Source organism: Clytia hemisphaerica, unplaced genomic scaffold (assembly GCF_902728285.1).
Source record: "Clytia hemisphaerica strain Z4C2 unplaced genomic scaffold, Clytia hemisphaerica genome assembly, whole genome shotgun sequence".
NCBI lineage: Eukaryota > Metazoa > Cnidaria > Hydrozoa > Leptothecata > Clytiidae > Clytia > Clytia hemisphaerica.
The window spans coordinates 454,328-474,045 of NW_027103888.1; the positions used below are offsets into that span (position 1 = coordinate 454,328).

The window sequence follows — 19,718 nt, forward strand, 5'->3', positions numbered from 1 at the left end:
ATGATACCATAATATTTGAATTATGTTTTTGAAAAGCTTTTCCAGCATTTCCTTAAATTTAATCAAATTATCAAGCTGCATGAATTCTTCAAGTATTTTGTTAATGGAGTATGATTATTTTTTCAAGCAATTGCCTCAATCAATCAATCAATCAATCAATTAATCAATCAATCAATCAATAATTAAATCAATTAATTATTCCTGATTGTTTTTATGCTTCAATCTTTAAAGCATTAAAAGCTTTATAAGTGCATGACATGACCTTTCAGTGGGGGCATTTAGGATAGTGAAAGCTATGACTAGTTTATTTATAAGCTAAATAAAAGTTAGGAATTTACAGAAAATTTCACGGCAAAAGCTCTATTATTTCAGGAGCTATTAGCAATAGTTTGACCTCCGAACAGAAAGAGCCCCCCCCCCCCTAGGCTGAATAGGGGTAATAATATTCTTATAATAAATTGATCCAATTTAAAGCAGCGCCCCTTCCCCGCCCAGCGATTTCAGTTATTGATGTGAATTGGAAGAAAAAATCCAAGGGATTATATAATCTCAAATGAGGATTAGTTGGTCCCAAAGAGGGATTAGGTAATCTAGTAATAAAGGGATTGGGTGATCTCTAAAAGATTTACTTGAATCAGGTAATTACAAAGAGGGGTTAGGAAATCTTATAATAGGGGTTAGGTGATCTGAGATAAGGATTAGCTTGAATTAGGTAAACCCAAACAGAGATTAGGTAATCCCAAAGAGAGATTAAGTGAAGGATTAGGTAATCTTAAACAGGGATTAGGTGATCTCCAAAACATATTAACATGGATTCAGTATAATCCCAATTAAAGATTAGGTAATCTTAAACATGGATTAGGTGATCTCAAAAAGGATTGCCTTAGATTAGGCAATCCCAAAGAGGGATTAGGTAATCTTTAATAGGGATAAGGTAATCCCAAACAAAAACTAGGTAATAATCCCAAAATAATTAATAAAATAGACTAGGAAATGTAGAATACGATCAAGCTAGCTTAGTCCCAAAATCGATTGTAAAGAAAAGAAAAAAAAAGACATGAGCGTATTCAATTGAAGAAGAAGAATCCAAGATCCTAAAGAGAAACCCTTTATCGGATTCCTCTTGCATTTGACCTATAAATTGGCAAGAAAAGATTCCATTTCTTCATAATGTTTAAAACCAAGGGCGACGATGTACGAATGTGACGATTGCGAAAAGACCTTTTCCACAAAAAGCAACTACAATCGCCATGTTGCAAAAGCCCACCCTGAAGAATCTGAAGAGGAAGAAGATGAGGATTATCCAGACAGTGAGTCAATGTCCAATGATGAAGATTCTGATGACAGTGAACAATCTCAAGGTGATGAAGAGACGATAAATATCTGGGAGACCATGTTCAACGAATGCGAAGAGACTGGTTTATCAATTAATGAAATTTATAAATACAAGATCCTTTTTCTCCGGGCAATGAAAAAAAAATATAACTCATAAAGCCATCATGCAAACTTTGCAAAGAGTTAGAGACGAAGAAGATATGGACTTTGAGGAAGCATTGGATTTTGCCATTGAAAAACGTCGGTTTTTGATTCATCGACAAATAATTCAATTTTCAAATGATGAAATGAAAGAATGAAACGAATCGATCTCTGTAATGGACACTTGTATTTTCATTAAAGCTCTGAATATATTGCTCTCTGATTAGATTATACTTGTATTTTATTTCTTTTATTCTTTGGGTCAATCATTTCACCCGAGGTCAAGCATTTAGCGTAAGGTAGGGTTACTGAAACATCATGATAATATATATGATGCTTTAAGTTTCAGCTACGTTGTTTAAGAATAAAAGTAACAGGACAAGGATGTTAGCACTAACAAAAGCTAGAAGAAATGTATAAATATAAATGAAATGGAGTATTGTAATAAAAAAATGACCAAGGCATCAGTAATTCAGATTAAAGAAACAAAGACGTCTTATTTTTAATTGTAAAGAATGAATTTGGGAACGTTCGCTTTTTTGAAAGTCTTCAAGGTATTTTATTGAAGTTATTTGAGGTTTTCGTCAAGCTCAGCTGCCTTAATGTAAGTAAGACGAAAGTGAGTTATTTTTAAGGCTTTGCTGAATGAGAGTATTATCAAGTTAAAAGCGAAGATGTACTCAATGTACCATCACGCTCACTACAAAGATAAAAAGAGACTAGTCTCGATTCAATCAAAGAAAGCAAAAGGTGTAAAGAAATGTACCCAACAAAAGAAAATCGAACACGTGGATTATATTAACACGCTGATTTATTATATTGATGACATTCATTTTTCTATAAGAGATCAATACAGATGTAAAGACAACAATTTGATTATTTCATTTATAGCTTTATTTATTTATTTTCTAATTTTATGTAACGGTATATTATGAGTAATAAAATAATTTAACAATTTAAATATTTTAAAATTAATTGTTTCAAATTTCTGACCCATTGTTCATCAACTAAGAGTTCTTGTTTGGAATATTTGATTTCACCATTCATCTGTAGCGTCTTGTTGCAAATTTCGTTGGCTTCCTCTTCATCGACCACTTTAAGGAGATTCGAAAATGCATCTTCTACAAATTGCTTAGTCTCCGTTGTGAGACAGTAGTGATGAAGTTGACTTGGGTAGTCCTCCAAACATCCTTCACACATTTCTCGCCGCACTTGCAAGACTTTTTCTCGCATGATCTTAAAAAACACGTTTTGCATTTCATTTTTGAACTTCTTTCGTTTCCATTCCAAAAGATAACCAGTGACATTAGCGATGAGAAGATCAGCTTTGTCAGGAGAGAAAATGATCGAGTTGGTATGTTGCCCACTAAGTTTTTGAGTTATGATAAAGAATTCCTCTTCTTGATCAAAGTAGTTTTCGACATTGAAATTTAAGGTTCGGTCATTCTTCCACCTTGAAATTCTGCTCTTGAAACACCGTTTCTTCTTTGGAGCATCTGAACAGGATAAACTTCTTTTTTGATTTGGTGTTGCCATTGTTTAACAGAGAGATAGCGTAAAAAATATAAATCCAAGGGAGTAAAGAAATCCTCTAGTAGTGAACCAAGTATTCCAGATCTTAGAGCAAACTCGAACGAAGCTCATTTTTCTCGTTAATGAAAAAGACAGAATATTTACCCATAGCTTAAATTAGGTTTGTGGGAGCAAAATTTCAGCATTATTTTTTCACACATTGAGTCGTTTTTCACACTTGTCTTGTTTGGAATATTTGATTTCACACATTTTCAGCATTATTTTCTCACACATTGAGTCGTTTTTCACGCATTGAGTCGTTTTTCACACATTGAGTCGTTTTTCACACATTGAGTCGTTTTTCACGCATTGAGTCGTTTTTCACACATTGAGTCATTTTTCACACATTGAGTCGTTTTTCACACATTGAGTCGTTTTTCACACATTGAGTCGTTTTTCACACATTGAGTCATTTTTCACACATTGAGTCATTTTTCACACATTGAGTCGTTTTTCACACCTTGAGTCACTCACTTTGAGCATGCTGGAGTAGAACTATCATATATACACTACTTTTGCACCCAACGAATGCAATGCCGACAATGCAACAATGGGAATGGTTGATGAACTGATTTTAGCTAAAAATTTAAACACATGGAGAAAAATTGACTGGTTAATGATTGAATTTCCCTTGTTTTTTTATCTACAACATTGAATTAACTGCTGGGGTTAGCGACAGTTAGTGAAAACTCGTTGCGGGTATAAATTTCAAATTTTAAAGCTGATAACCGGATCCGGAACACCACGGCCCCAATATGAAGAATGTTATGTTATACTTCTTAAAAGGTTTATTGCATTGAATATGGATGTAAATAATTTGAAATCACCTCACATGTACAATTAAAATTTTTCTTGAACTTAGAGATTTTCTTCCCCGCGGGTATTTTAAAACGTGGAAAACTTTAGTTGTGAATCTAGAGATCTTTTGCAACGTGTGTTTTAAACGTGGAAACTTTTGTCGTGAATTTGGAGATTTTCTTACCGTCAACTGCTCCAACTTGGGACTATCTGACAAAACATGGGACATTAATTTGGCCACCATTTCACCGAACCTCCAAAGTCATTTGATTTGAGTTAATGAACGGCGTATTAAAAAAATGGCAAAACGATGGAGTGTTTGACGTCACTCGCGCGGCAAGTTACGCACGCGTTATTTGTTAATCCCATCGGGCGATAGGTGGTTAGGCAGCGGGCGTTCTCTAATTCTCCAATCGGCGCTATCAGTGAAAGTTTTCGTGACATGTTGTGAAAGGAAGTATGATTGATAAACTTGGTGGAGTTATCAAAACTAATTTCTTGTCAAAGAGATTTAACAAGTTAGTGAAAATACAGACCAGATATCAAACAGTCTCATGTTTCGACCAATCGTCCCAAGTTAAAGCAGTTGACGGTATGTACATTTAAAACGTGGAAACTTTTGTGATAAATTTGGAGATTTTCTTACACGTGCATTCAAAACGTGGAAAACTTTTGTCGTGAACTTGACATTTTCTTCCACATGCATTTAAAAAATGAAGAAAACTCAAGTGATTTCCTGGCATGACAATTTATTTTATTTTCTGACATTTTTTGGAAATTTTGATTGTTTCCAAGTATGTGACATTTTTTGCTCTTGCAGCATGGTTTTGGAAATCATAAAATGGCTTCTGTTAGGGGAATTTTTTCCTATCGACATTCTTTCAGATTATGAAATGTTTCCAAGTATATAAAAATGAGATTTTTTTTTTTTTGCATTCTGTCTCATTTTGAAAATATATAAAATTTTCTTTGGTTTTCTTGCTGTGAAATATTCTCCTTTTTGTCATTCTTTCATTTTAAATATTTGCCCTTTTTGGCTATATAATATTTCTGGAAATCAGCGCTTAAAATAATAATTATATAATCAGGTCTTTTGATGTGTTCAACAACACTCTACTTGGCGGTGCGACGCCGGGTGTCCGCTAGTATAATACTAAAATCCATTTAAAGTCCACCTAACGAAAATTAAAGTTCCAGCCAATTTGATTACTGCATTGTTGTTCTCAGTCGGGTTCAGCTTGAATATATTCCGTGATCCGTTGCTTTGCACCTACAGTCATCTTATGAATAATCCTGTTAATACTGGCAATAACATAAATGGAATTTTGAAATTCTTAGGGACTTGTGTTGCTTGATGTTATCTGAGATTTAAAGCACTTTGAAATCTTTTGAGGTCATCAATTATTATTTTAACATTTATAAAGGAAATATTTATCCGCATCTTTGCGGCTNGCATAACACTGACCAAATCAAAAATGTTTTTTTTTTTTCAACAAAAGAAGTAAAAACAAACAGTTACTATAAATAAATAGTAAAAATGTATTTTTAAATTTATTTTGATCATTTATATTAAATTCATTTAGACTAATCCTTAACAAAATGGACAACAATAGTTTTATATAAAGTCATGGTTTTGTTTCTGTATACCATGAGGTCGCTTCGTCGCCTCACTATATTCTCCGCTTCGTGCGTACTCGCTGATTTCTTCAACTCGGGACCTCGGGAGATCGGGACCTGAGTGATATAGTTCAACTAGGGACCTCGGGACATCGGGACCTGGGGGTGTGGGTTTTATTGGATGAAGAGAACATAGCTCAACTCGGGACTTTTGGAAATAATAGTGATATAGTTCAACTAGGGACCTCGGAACTTTGGACCTGTTTACTTTTTTGGAGAGAATATTGATATATATATATATAGTTCAACTCGGGATTTTGGAACCTGGGGTTAGAGAATTTTTGGAGGTATAACATATCGGGTGTGCTTGTTCCGTAAAATACACACAAAGAAACTCGCATCCCAGCTTGTAAAAACTCCAGCTCATCTGAATATTTTGAGTGAAAAAATTAAGAGTACAATTTTGCACTGGGGACGATATTTTAGCCAATTTTTTCCGCGGTGGAGAAGGGAGAACTGTTTGTTGATACGACTAGATATTTTTACGTGTGTTGCTTAAGAGCCATTTTCTTAGGGATATGGACAACGTCAGGAAGAAATTTCCTCAGAATTGCTTCATTTTCAAATATTTTGTTCAAAACCATGATTGATGCAACTTGTCAAAACCATGATTGATGCAACTTGTCAAAATTTTGAATGTTTGAAAATTCATACCAGATAGTTGGAATTCGGTTTAGGACTTTCTTTTTTCTTTGTAATATAATATGGAACTACTATTTGATACTTCACTTGGTGAAAATTTGAGTCCTGAAAACCATGGGCTAACTTAAGAAAAACTAAAATATTTTAGAGGTCATTTTCTTGCAAGGCTCTCACTACGACATGTTGGTTTTTGGATTTTTAGTCGTTTTTGTAGTCTTTAGTAGATATGTTTTTTTTTTGGTAGTGAAGAAGTGGGTTAGGATGGCGGCTTAAAAATGACCTTTAGTGAAAAATCGCCATTCTTCCCCAGTCCATTTAAGCCAAGGTCCTCAGTTGTGAGGTGTTTATTAGGTTGTTTTGGACTCTCCAGACAGATATACGTTTTGACAGTCGAAAAAAGTCCAAAGATTTCCATGTGGTCTAGCCTCGTTAGACCTGTTGAAGGCCGAGAAACTAGGCTTTTTAGCTTACGCAGGATTGCCCTTAGCAATCTTAGTAAACAATTACATAGTGACAGAGATTACAAACCACGGTACGAAATTGTACCGATTTTTTGAATGGCCGCCCTGTGATTTATGTTGTTTACTATGTCTGTGTTTTTCATGTAACTAAAGTAACAATTTGCAAATTTACGAATCATTTACATCCTGTTCCTATTTTATTTTAATTATAGTACCCGGGATGATATTCTCAATGGGATGAATTTGGTGACCATGGAAAAAGTTGTTGCAGCGGTTTGCGAAAGACAACCTGACCAATAATACACTGACAGTCAAAGAGAAAAGAAGATTATCCTTAACTATCTCTTGCTCAGCAGGTGAGATGAGGTTTCTGCTTCAATTGATGGATACACTCAACATTACATTTGAAAATTTGTTCTTTTGATAAAATGTGCATTATTTGGTCCTAACATAAATTGCATTTTCCTAAACTTGAAACGCTACCGTTCCTCAATTACATGTTTTTTTTATAAGCATAACGTTTATAAGCATATGCAGGCTCAGTTTTTGGTACCTAAACAATGGCTCTATTGTTTGAGAACAATAGAATGCTAAGCATAATGCGAGCCTGACATAGGGACAGACACTTGCTTATAAAAAAAACATGTACATATTATAAACACTTTGAAAATTAAGAATTTTGTGAGCTTCGATTAAGATTTTAAGATACAGAGACGAAGATAGATCATCCATTAATGACGAAGACATAGCTGTGGTTTTCTTGTAACCCTTAGTTAGATTCTTGAGGTTTGACCAATGAAGTAAAAGCCCGAAAGACTAGACGTGAATCTCCTACATAGGATTTGAAGCCGCTAAACCCTACCTAAAGCTACACGGCCTTGTGCGTGGCCCGGTCCGTCGTCAAATCTAGCGATGTATATCATAAGTTTCATTTTTTCTTACTTGGGAAAGGTTAATGATTCGCTTCTAGCCCTTCGGGATTTTACTTCATTGGGTGTGACATTTTTGTGCTCAATATTCAATGCAATCATTTTCCGAAATTCATATTTTTCTAGGTCAGGGGAATGAGAAGACAGACCAGTACGAAATATTGCGAACAAGAGATAACGAGTCTGGTAGATTGACCGAAAGATTCTAATGGTGAGCTTCGTGTATTGCTTGTATTATTACTCGTTGATCCAAAGAAATGGAAAGAAATAGAAAAAGCGCTTCTCGAAATATGGCTCGTCATATTTCAAGTCCTTTGCCCTTAAGGGAGTTTTCAGTTTTGGGTTAATGGATTTCTTTTGTTGTCGCTATAAAAACTTTGTATAATTGGCGTAATGTGACGACGTCATCAATTTTTTTTTCCAGGAAATTTGTGTCATGATGGAGAACATCTGTACCAAATTTCATGACTGTAGCTCTCCTAGATAAAAAATAATCGAGGGTGGTAGATTCTACCCCCTCCCCCTGGGGATACAAAAGTCAAAAAAACTTGGGCTAATAGGGTTAAGGGAGTTTGTTTCGGGTTAATGGATTTCTTTTGTTGTTGCTATAAAAACTTTGTATAATTGGCGTAATGTGACGATTTTTTTTTGTTTCAGGTCAAATAATGCGAGAACATTAGGGGCTTATAGTTTGGAGACACCTCTTTCTTACCAAAAGATACCTATATTTTCTTGCTCAGAATTTTCTAGCGATTCTAATGATATAACGGCATCACGACGGCATAATTAGATAAAAAGATAAAGTGTGAGAAAAAAAGAAATTAAATCTGTTTTTAATGAATTTCTTGCAAATTTTCTCCAAGTCACTTGATATCATTGTGATGAAAATTTTTCTAACTAACTCAAGTTGGCTTAAAATTTGTTACTGGATGCTGAAAGTTCAAGGGTAATGGACCAAAAACAAAAAATATCGATCCACTTTTGTAAACATATAGAAACCAGCTCTCTTCGCAAGACGAGCGGATTTTTTCTGAACCTTTTCTAATTACCTAATTAAAGCTAAAACAAAGGAGTTCTCATGGGAACGGTCAGAACATTTTGGGTAATCAGAGAAGCGCTTTTTCTATTCCTTTCCATTTCTCTGGTTGATATTTCACTCAAAAGATCCAAGCATAGAGGTAATAAAAAATAGATGGAGTAACAACTTTTCTGTAATAGCCAGAGAAGTCATAAAACTCTTTAGAAATTTCTTTCAAATCGGCCTCCTTTGATTACCAATCCTTGATAGCAAAAATCAGTCAAGATATAGATTATAAGAACTAAAGTAAAGTTATTCTGTCCAACGAAACCTCGTATTTTTAGGTAAAATGCGAATTTTTTTCGAGTAATAATTTCTTTATAGTTTTAAAAGAAGTTTTTATTTTATCGGGAAACTTTCGAGAGGTAAACTTCTTCAAATTTTGCGAATTCTTTGTTGTTTGTGTAGAATTTTCGGTTTTGTCAATGCTCATTCTAGGGCTCCAAAATACTGGTTGACCTTCAAGATGCTATATCTTTTACCCAGCCTCTAAAGTCACAGATGTATTTGCATTTTCTGAACGGCATTAGGTGTAGAAAGTTTCCTATACCCCGTTTTCATAACTTATTTTCAATATCCAAGGAGCTAGAGTGAGCTATATGCAATTTTTATCTAATTTTGGTGTTAAAATATTTCCTTTGGACGCAAATATGTTATTTTGAATCTGTCTCAAACCAGCAAAAACATGCTCATTTTTAAGTATAACCATCATTCTTTCAAAATAAACAAAAATCGTTTAATTCTGATAAATCTACAAGTCAAAATCTTCATTTTAATGAAAACCTCCGTTTTGGGGGCCGTCTCCGTTTTATGGGCCATATACTGTATTAATATTGTTCAAAACATGGCCGAGTTTAATTTTTGAGGAAAATTTTTTTCCGGCCGAAAATGCCGTAAATATGCCGGAAATCACCGTTTTTCTGGATTTTCATTGGACTTTTTCCTTACAATTGGTTGTTTTTTCATTCAAAAACATTATTAATAGCAATGCCCACCATCAAGCATGTTTCAATTGTCAATAAAACTGATTTTTGAAGCCAGAACTCTCTAAAAATCGCTGGAACAGCCAATTTCTTGAATTTCTCGAGCTGTACTTTATATTTTTTTATGAAATTTTGCACACTGATGCAATATGACAATACCTAAAAAGTGACGGAGCCCGATTTTAGAAAAACATTTTTTTCTGGCCGAAAATGCCGGAAATATGCCGGAAAAACCGGTTTTTTTACATTTTCTCGAATTTTCATCAAAAGTTTTATCTGATTTTATTGCAGAAAGATGCGTATTCCTAATGCTCAAAACATGGCTGAGTTTGATTTTTGAGAAATTTTCTTTTTTGGTTGAAAATACCGGAAATCGCCGTTTTTGCAGATTTTCGTATGATTTTTTCCTTGTTTTTCTATGTTTTTCACACAAAAGCATTATTGAAAACAATGCTCACCATCATCAACCATGATTCAATTGTCAATAAAACTGATTTTTGCGACCAGAACTTTCTATTTTTTTCCCCTACAACCCTTCCCTATCCCCCCATCAACAATCAATGAGAATTTATTGCGTTATGCATTTTCGCTAAACGCTGTATTTTTTGACTGATTTTTTTCTCCTCGAATTGCTATCCAACTTTCATCATCAGGTAGGTCCATTCAGCATCTAGCTTGTTATTTGCTTAATGGTCAAATAGCCATGTTTGGACTTTTTCTTGTTGACTTGAACCAAAATACTAACATGTACTAAACCTTCGCAGAAAAGACAGTACCGTTCATTGCGGTAAAATTTACCGGTTACTCATTAGATCTATGCACCTTACCCAACTTCTATGATGTCATTCTTTTTTTTCCAGTCAGACGAAACGAACTAAAAGCGTCGCAGCGCCCTCTCCCAATCAACTGTTGTATATTTTGAGTAAATGAATATCTACGCTCATGGCATCAAGCATGAAGTTTAGAGCCCGATGATTACATACGGCTGACGGTATTTATCAGGTAAATAACTTTGTGATTACATTAGATTTCAACAATAACGAGGGGGTTTATCTAAACATGAACATATAAACGACTGGACATCCATCTCCTTTGTATTTTTGAAGATAACACTGCTAGCTTCGTTGCCGCCTCGTTAAAATCATCAAACGAAACAATAAATTCTGATGGTATACCTCTTGGGAATACCTTGCTAACAACGTCAAAATTTCGACAAAAGTCTTTGTTGTTCTACTTTTCTCAAGTCTTTTATCTATATCATAACAAAGATAACAGAGGCAAAATCATCGTCAGCTTGTCAAAACTCCGACTAATATTTCCAAATTTTGACTTAAAAGTGTCTAATAATTTTAGAGAGTGTCACATTCTAATTTCAATATTCTTATGGCACAGGCTCTCAACTTTGGCAAGCTATTTTTTTCAAGTCATGAAAAAAATTATTGGAGTGACAAAAGGGATTCAAAAGTATACACGCAGTTGAAATTCTGCATTTCAGAGTTGAAAATGTTGATAAAATATATTGCAAACTCGTGAAAAAATTTGAAAATAATTTTTTTGTGCATTAGGAGTAATGTGCAAGCTCTATCAATCATTTTACCTAAACAATTCAAAGAAATAAAATTACGACGGAATATTGTCGGATTTTTTATAGCAATTTTGAAATACAGGCGGCAACGAAGCTCGCTTCAAAGAGACAATAAAAGATAGATGTCCAGTCGTTTATATGTTCATGATCTAAAGAATCCTGCATTACTAAAAATAGACAAAAAGAACGACAAATTTCATAAAAAACGACATATTTCGCCGTCCACAACTCCGACCGAAAGTAACTGTACCACCCCTAGCGATTCAGTCCCTTTCGTTTATCACGGGAATTAATTACATGTGATGTAAAAGAACGACAAATTACGCATGCGTGTTACAATGCAGGATCCTTTAGAGGAACAGACTGTAACCTACTAACGCGTGGTTACTGAAGAGTGATCGAATTGAAACCTCTTCTTTAAAAGAATTTCAATTTTGACGTACCTTGCATAGGCTGTATTTTTGTAGACCTAATTCGAAAATGGCAACAAAATATCGAAGAAGAAAAATATGAAGACTTTCTTAACTACCTGAAAGTTCAAAAGTTTTCATTTTAAATCACCAAATCTTTCTTTTGATACAGGGTGATGCAATACATAACTCCAAGCAATCGTCAAGCTGCCATGTGGGAATGCTCTTCCTCGACCTTGGAATGATCTCTAACAGGTTAGATTGGGTTTTTTGTAACTGCAATTATACCAATGTAACTGCAATTTTCCAGTCTCTTACTCTCTATCTGTTTTTATATGTTCACTTTAGTACATCTAAAACATGATGCTAATGATGTTAGAAGTAAAGAGAAAACAAAAAATATAATTACAGTCGAAGGCCTTAACAATAAAGGGTCGTTACGAAATCCTGTAATTCTCATTTTATTGGATTCTTAAGCCACGATGTTTGTTCAATTACCACTCTCGAATTTCTCAATTAGATCTTCTATTGTGAATGATAGTAGAATCGAATCTTCCCTTCAATAAGTCCCACATTGATTTGGTAAATTGTTAATTGTAAATTGTTAATTTTGAGTTTTTCAAATTTAAATATTCTCTCTATCCTTTATTCCAGGATACGAATTTGTGGCATGAGCATCCCCATTATTGTGGCTTCAACAACCTGGATTCGATTGGTGGATGAAATTTGTGATAATGATGGAATTGTTTTGACATAGCTGATGGATGTTGTCTTCTCCGTAGATGCAGTTACTTGCTTGGTGATTGTTGCGAACCATTGGTGTATTTATAAGAGTATTCAATGCAATCGTTGAGATATGGTATGATATGCTGATGGATGGATTATCTTGAAGTGATTTCTTTGGTTGAAAGATGACCTCTTTTAGCCCAGTCATCAACCGTGGCCAATGTTGCTTGGCCAGTGTTTCAAATCAGATCGTTCTATTTTTGGAATGAAAAATCGTCATTTGAAGAGCGACTGTTAAATGAAGTTGTCTCGATATCAATTCTGTAATATTGGTTACCAATTCTTTAGTTCTTTTTGCCTATTGATTAAACTATTTTGATGGGTTAACTTATTCGAGTTCGAAATGAATAGTTTACCTTTTCCTTCTAAACAATGATTTGTGTAGAATTTAAGCACCCCAAAGAAGCCTACATTTTGATTTTGTTGTGGTTTTAGTTTGTCCCAAGCTTTCAAACCTTATTTGTGTGAAAGGAGACATATTTTCAAAGAGTTTACTTTAATCATATTTCACAAATAGTGTTTTTACCAGTGTAAATAATTATTTGTGGCCTGAAAGGGACTTTTCTTAAAATCGAACTTCGTTTTGGACTTTTCACTGCCAGGAAATTCGAGTTTCATTTTGTGATAGTATAACTAAATTCTAGATGAAGTTTTTCTTTGTCAGAATCGATTTTCATCAGCGTTTTACAACTAAAGAGCATTTCATTTATATCCATACATGGGATTGGACGAACATTTCCAGGGTGGTCTCCAAAAAAAGAAAATTCCGGGGGGTCCAAGGTTCCTTTACGCACTTTTTTCAGGGAGTTGTTTTCCAAGGGGTTGGGTGACTAAGCATCTAAATTTCCTTTGGGCATGAATAATGGGCTCGTTTATTTTCTAATGTTCAAAGTTTTGGAATTTCCAGGAACCTAATTTGATTTTCCAGGAAGGGATTCAAATTATTTTGAAATTTCCAAGGGGTAAAAGATTGATTTCAGTTCGTCCTCTCTCAATGTCTTGTTTAAAAAAGGGTTTTTTGATGGACGATAGAATCCTTTTTCCCAGATTTTTGCAAATTTTGCCATTATTTCAGGAAATATATGTACAATTTCATTAAAATTCTTTTGGCTTAAAAAGATTCGTCATGTGGTTCCTGTATGGATATCAAATGAAATAGCTCAATGGTCTTATTTTATTTGATTCCGTTCCTTTTCTCATTTTTCTCAGTAAAGCCCTTTCGTTAGGAGTTAGAAAATCAAGCAATCTTTATATTTTTACCAACAAGGCACTCTATCCTATCTGCCAATGAGAGGTGAAAGAGCTGCTCTGATTACAAAGCTAAATTGATCCTAGTGACATTCTGAATGGGCTGGGTACAAAGGAAGGGAAATGGTAGAAGTGTCACTCACCATTTTCTAAATGGCTAATACTTGAATATTTTTGCAGACTATTATTTTGTAGCTTTTGTTTTTGCTTTTCATCTAGTAGCCTTTTAGACCTCAATATTCCATTTTGATCAAATACTCTTGACAGGCAAAACTCGAAAAATTACTTTCTTCGAAATTCTGTATATGAATTACCTGGTCAAAAAAGTTTTTGGGGTGGAAGTTTTGTCTGTTAAGGGAGTGCAACAAACGTTACTTAGCTGAATAGTTCGGACGGTATTTTGGGAATTTTCTTTCGTGAATCTTCCTCCGAAATCTTCAGGTTCAGAAACTTTAAGAAAGGGTCTGTTTCTGATGATTTTGTGATGGGACCTGGGAAAGGATGTACATATTGAATACAAATTCATTCGATGGAATTTTTCACCAACGTTTGAACTTTCTCTGTGACCATTTACTTTATGCACAGGTGTTTATTTCCTTCATCAAACTTTATTTTCGCTCAAAAGGTTTTACCTAAAAGTTGGCTCTCCCCATTATCGCGAAAAAGGCGTTCCCTCTAATAGGTTGTACAGAGCACTTTGCTTCCTAATTCAAGCGATTTATCACGAAATTCAAGAAAGCCTTCATGTCTGGTTAGCGTCCGTTGCTTTCCCCTCTTTCAGATTTTTGAAAACTTTTTTTTGAAACCCCTCCCCTTTTGGGAATTGTCCAAATGTCAACAATTTAAAAGCCGTTTATCGAATTATATTTTGCTGAGTCTTTCTGAATCTTTTTCACACATTTCCCCAGAGATCTTAAATACATGTTTTTGCTTTTATAAGCATAACGCTTATAAGCATATACAGGCTCAGTTTTTGTTACCTAAACAATGGCTCTATTGTTTGAGAACAATAGAATGCTAAGCATAATGCGAGCCTGATATAGGGACAGACACTTGCTTATAAAAAAACATGTATTTTCATATGAGTTTAAAAAAAACTGTTTAATGGACTCTCACTAATTGGAGCTTTTATAATTCAAATACTGCTTAATTTAGCTCCCGTTCGTAAATCTTCATAATTCGCACCTCTTTAGAACTCGAACATTCAAGTTCGAATTAGTGAGAATTTGTTTTGGTGGTTAGAATTATGGCCGATTTTTACAACTCTAATCAAAGTTTTTCCTACTCTCGGGTACCTAATAAATGGGGTGATTGGATGGGTGGAGAAACTTTAAAAACTTAATCTCCTGGTTTGAAGATTTTTGAAAAAAAGGCCAATACAGACAAAAGAGAAAACTCTCAAAAATATTTTCCTAAATATTCATAAGTGAGGGGGGGGGATCGGAATAAGAATGTCCTGAGTGGAAAGTTTTTGAAAAATTAATTAGTGGGAAGACGCATGTTAATTAGCTGCACAGAACTTTGTTTCAAGTCAACGTTCATCTTTACGTTTTATGGACATCATGGACGCTAGATGAACGTTCAAACAACGTTGTAGTAGGATGATCGATTGTAAAATTTACAAAACACCGTAACTTGACTCGTCCGTTATTTTAAGTTCATTGGTTATTTATTCTTTTAAAAATCATCTGATAGCGTCTCATTCCACTAATTTAAAAAAATACCACTCGACCTCCCGTGTGACGAACGCTTAAAATTGCTGCTCTGTACAACTTCAGTAAACTCTCGCCCTAATTCGATAGCTTCAATAATTCGAGCTTATCCTCAGTTACTTGGAAAAACCTTCGTGGAATGTCTTCTACAATTACAATTTCTATGTACTTTAATCGGATTAAATTTCGCGAAATCTTTTGGATTAAAATTCCCGAGTCAGGGGTTTCAAAAATTTCGCGTGGATTTAATTTCGCGAATGAGTCTGAAAAACAGCTGAAAATGGCATTTTTGGGCACAAATAGAGAGTTTTGACTAGTTCCTCAATCCAAAATGTAATGTTAAATATTTCGCGTGGATTTAATTTCGCGAGTCAGTAATCTCACACGTTTTCACGAGTCTTAATTTCGCGAAAGTGGCAAAAATTCGCGAAAACGCGAAATTTAATCTCGCAAAAATTAATCCGATTAAAGTACTTCAAATAATTTTGATTCTCCTTTGGGGCTCGAATTAGCGAAAGTGTGCGCGTTGTTTAAACTGGGTGGTGCTGTCAATTTTTCGTCAGGGTGTGCAATTCACCTTAATTTCAAAACATTAAATGAGAAGTTTAAGCTTTCATGCCATAGTGATTAGCCATTGTAATAAATTCAAAAGTACATTCAAAATTATATTCTTTCCAAACAAAATTGACTACTTCAAAAACACTTTTAGACAGCAAATATTTTTGTGACTGAAATGCTATTACATGATTACTGTAAATTGCGTTCTCCTTTTGTAATCATTACCAATTTGCCATTCTTATCTTTTTTTGGTCAGGTAACTTTGTCGCATCTTTTAATACCAAACCAAACATTAATATTTTCAAAGATTTTGAGCTCAATTGAAGGAAACTTATTCAAAATTTTCTATTTCTATCAATCTGAGTCTAAGAATACAGCAAAAATTTGCTGTCGGTCAAATCCAAACTAACGCCTTTTGAAATTCCCCTGAAAACTACGAGGACATTATTGTGAAAATCTAGTTCAAAACCCAGAACTTTCATTTTAATCGTATCGAATTTCGAGTCAAAAAATCGCAAGATCCCTTGATCATTTCTGAAGTTGGAGTTTCGAAGAATTTAGTGTGAGTTTAATTTTCACAAATGAGTCTGTAAGTGGTTTTAAAAGCGGTTATTTTTAGCCCCATACAATTATCTAGAGCAGTTTGCATCAAAAATGTTTTGAGTGTATTGATTTCAAAAGTCAACTGTCACTGTTGAATTTATTTTGCGAAAAAATGTTTTTTTTGTGCCTAAACGTTTGAAAGGGAAACAATGGATAGGGACAACGAATATTTTTTATTAAAACTTTGAAAACCTCTCCTGGATAAACCAGTCAACAACCAGTATGCATGGTTGCAATTTTATCCCTCAATTTGGTCCCCGCGGAATGTTATCCCTAAAAATACGTTTATGTAAATCGCAAAAACTTCTCAATTAAGTCGCACCCTACGCTGCGAAGCACTGCGAGGAAATTAACCAAGTTCGGTAAAACCTTTTGAACGATTTTGAAGTTGATGAAGGAAATAAATTTCTGTGAAGTTACAGTAAATGGTCACGTGATAGAATTAGTACTGCTTTCTCTTCCGACATCTCGTAAGATAAGTCACTTCCCGTTGAATAAGAGAAAGCTTCGAATCTTGGTGAAAATTCCACACAATGGGTTTGTAAGTCAAATAGTGCCGTGTACCTGGCCCCGCTATCTCTGAGACGAAATCATCAAAAAACGATCCTTTTATCTAAAAGTCTTTGAATCGGAATATTTCCGAGGTTGGAGGTCGAAGAATTTCTTGAAATACTTAACCAAGCTATTCGGCAATTTATGCGGTTCATGGCGTCATTTTGAAATCAGAAAAATAATGTTAAAAGCCCTCAGATTTTTTAGTCTTTTTTTCGCTGTCAAAATGACGTCATTGATCTCATGAAAAGTAACGTTTGTTGTGCTAATTTGGTCAGGAATGGAATATCGAAAGTTAAACGGCTACAGTACAGTGATGAAAAGTAAAGATAAGGGTGTAAAAATAATGACTTGCGAAATTTCCATATTCAAGTATTAGTTCATCGAGAAAATGACGGTGGCATTTCTGCTTTTCCTTTCCTTTGTCTCAGTCTAAGAATGTTCACTAGCGATCGAAATGCTTCGTTTTTGGAGAGCTCGAGTAGCCTCTCAGGGCGGATAGGATAGAGTGCCTTTATATTTTTTTTTATAATTTTTTTTTGTATTTTTTTGTCATAATTTTCTCGGAAAATATAACAACATGCCTTGTACTTTTTGCATCTCTCTTGTCTCTGCGTTTACTATGTTGCATTCAGACCCGCGGATATTTTTGTGAGTTTACCTGTTGATTTCGACGTGTGTTTGAGAGAACACTTGTTGCGATACCAGGAACTTATTGTTGGTTAATTGATTGATTGACTTTGTTTGATTGCTGCTAGAATTAAGTGTGCATTGTTTCACCTTATGTTACTTACGACTTACGTCATTATTCTGATCAGTCCGTCTCGATGAACTCGTTTGCTCAAATTTCTTCATTTCCTCGCACAGCTCAGAGTATTCCATTCGTTGATTTTTAGTCGGTGATGTTGATCCACCGCGTGGATTCGTACCCACAACCTTTTGATTAGAAGTCTGACTCTCTAACCACTACACCACGCTCTCTGTCATGTTATCAAGTGAATGATTAACCAATTTCAACACTTTGGCTGTGAGACTGAGACATACAAGGAGAACCTTTAAATTTTGTGATACAAGTACGGCGCACTAATTTCGAGTTAGTTCACGATTCTTTACGAGATTATTCTGATCCCTAACTAGCTTTACCTCTTCACACGGCTGAGAGTATACCGACCATTAAATATATTAGTCGGTGATGTTTGATCCACCGCGTGGATTCGTACCCACAACCTTGAGAATAGAAATCTGACTCTCTAACCACTACACCACGCTCTCTGTCATGTTATCAATTGAATGATTAACCAATTTCCACACTTTGGCTGTGAGACTGAGACATACAAGGAGAACCTTTAAATTTTGTGGTACAAGTAGGGCGCACTAATTTCATGTTCATGTTTGTTCATGATTTTTCACGAAATTGTTCTGATCAGACCCTCAACTAGCTTTACCACTTCACGATACGGAGAGTCGTCCGATCGTTGATTTCTCTAGTCGGTGGTGTTTGATTTCACCAGTGGGTTCGTACCCACAACCTTGAGATTGGAAGTCTAACTCTCCAACCATTAGGCCACGCTCTCTGCCATAACAGAAGTTAATGATTTAACCAAACATTCATTACTTTGGCTACTGAACGAGACATCCACAAGAAGACCTTTAGAGTCTTTTACGGCGCACTAGTTATTTCGACACGATTTTTTGCGGTATTGCTCTGGATTGATCACAAGCTAGATTTATTTCGCCCAGACAGCTTTGAATGGACCAGAGGAATGTAAAGAGATGGAAAAACAGCTTCTCTGATTACTCAAAGTTCAACAATCACTTCTATTGAAAATTCTATTGTAAAAACATTGATTAGGTCATTAAATGAAAGTCCAGAAAAGACGGCTCGCCATACAAATCGGACGGTTTCTACATGATTTGACGATAAAAATGAAAATTTGTTGTTCTTTTTTTGCCGATTACTAGGTCAATTTTTAAGAATAAGGAGCAATATTTTTACCAATATATAACAAATGAAATATCCGTAACGCAATGATATTAAATTGGTTCTTGTAAAACTGTCAGGTAAAAAATTTTAATTTTGGTCGGGTTTAAAAAAATTGGGTAAAAGTTTTGGTCGGGAATAAAAAAAATCGGGTAAAATTTTTGGTCGGGTGATAAAATATCGGGGAAAAAATTCGTCGGGGGGAATTTCGTCACCCCCTCAAAATTTTCGACACTTTTCCAGACATATTTTCCCCGATAAAGTATATCAGGTACCGCTACTGAGTGCGGTGTTAGAGTATTGTGTCCACGCATGCCAGGATCAGCCTTGCGAGGTAAATGCAAAGTTTCCCCGACTGTCCCTGAACAGACCAATATGTCACAACTATTATACTGTCCAGGGTTTTGGTAGCATGGGAAGATCTATCATACGACACCGAAATGCTAAAAGCAGACGGGTAATTTATATCAATCTAATTACCAGTAGTTTGTTAAAAAAAAAAGGAATATGAACAGCAAACAGGGTATATAAAACCACAAACAGGGTAAACAAGGAAGGGGGGTCCAAAGTGGATAGTTGTGGAAAGGCAATTTAAGTCGGTGCTGCTTGAGGAAGAGCTGAGAAAGTATTCTTGGAGCAGATTGGGCTGCTTTAGAATGAATAGAGA

The 19,718-nt window shown here is 34.9% G+C and overlaps 1 long non-coding RNA gene across 1 annotated transcript; it reads left to right on the top strand.

Moving 5' to 3' along the window:
- The first annotated feature begins 6,830 nt into the window (after positions 1-6,830).
- LOC136808534 (uncharacterized) lies at positions 6,831-17,660 on the top strand. Its single transcript, XR_010846898.1, has 5 exons — positions 6,831-6,982; positions 7,682-7,766; positions 10,477-10,618; positions 11,784-11,866; positions 12,266-17,660. It is a non-coding gene; the product is annotated as an uncharacterized lncRNA (long non-coding RNA).
- The last annotated feature ends 2,058 nt before the right edge of the window (positions 17,661-19,718 follow it).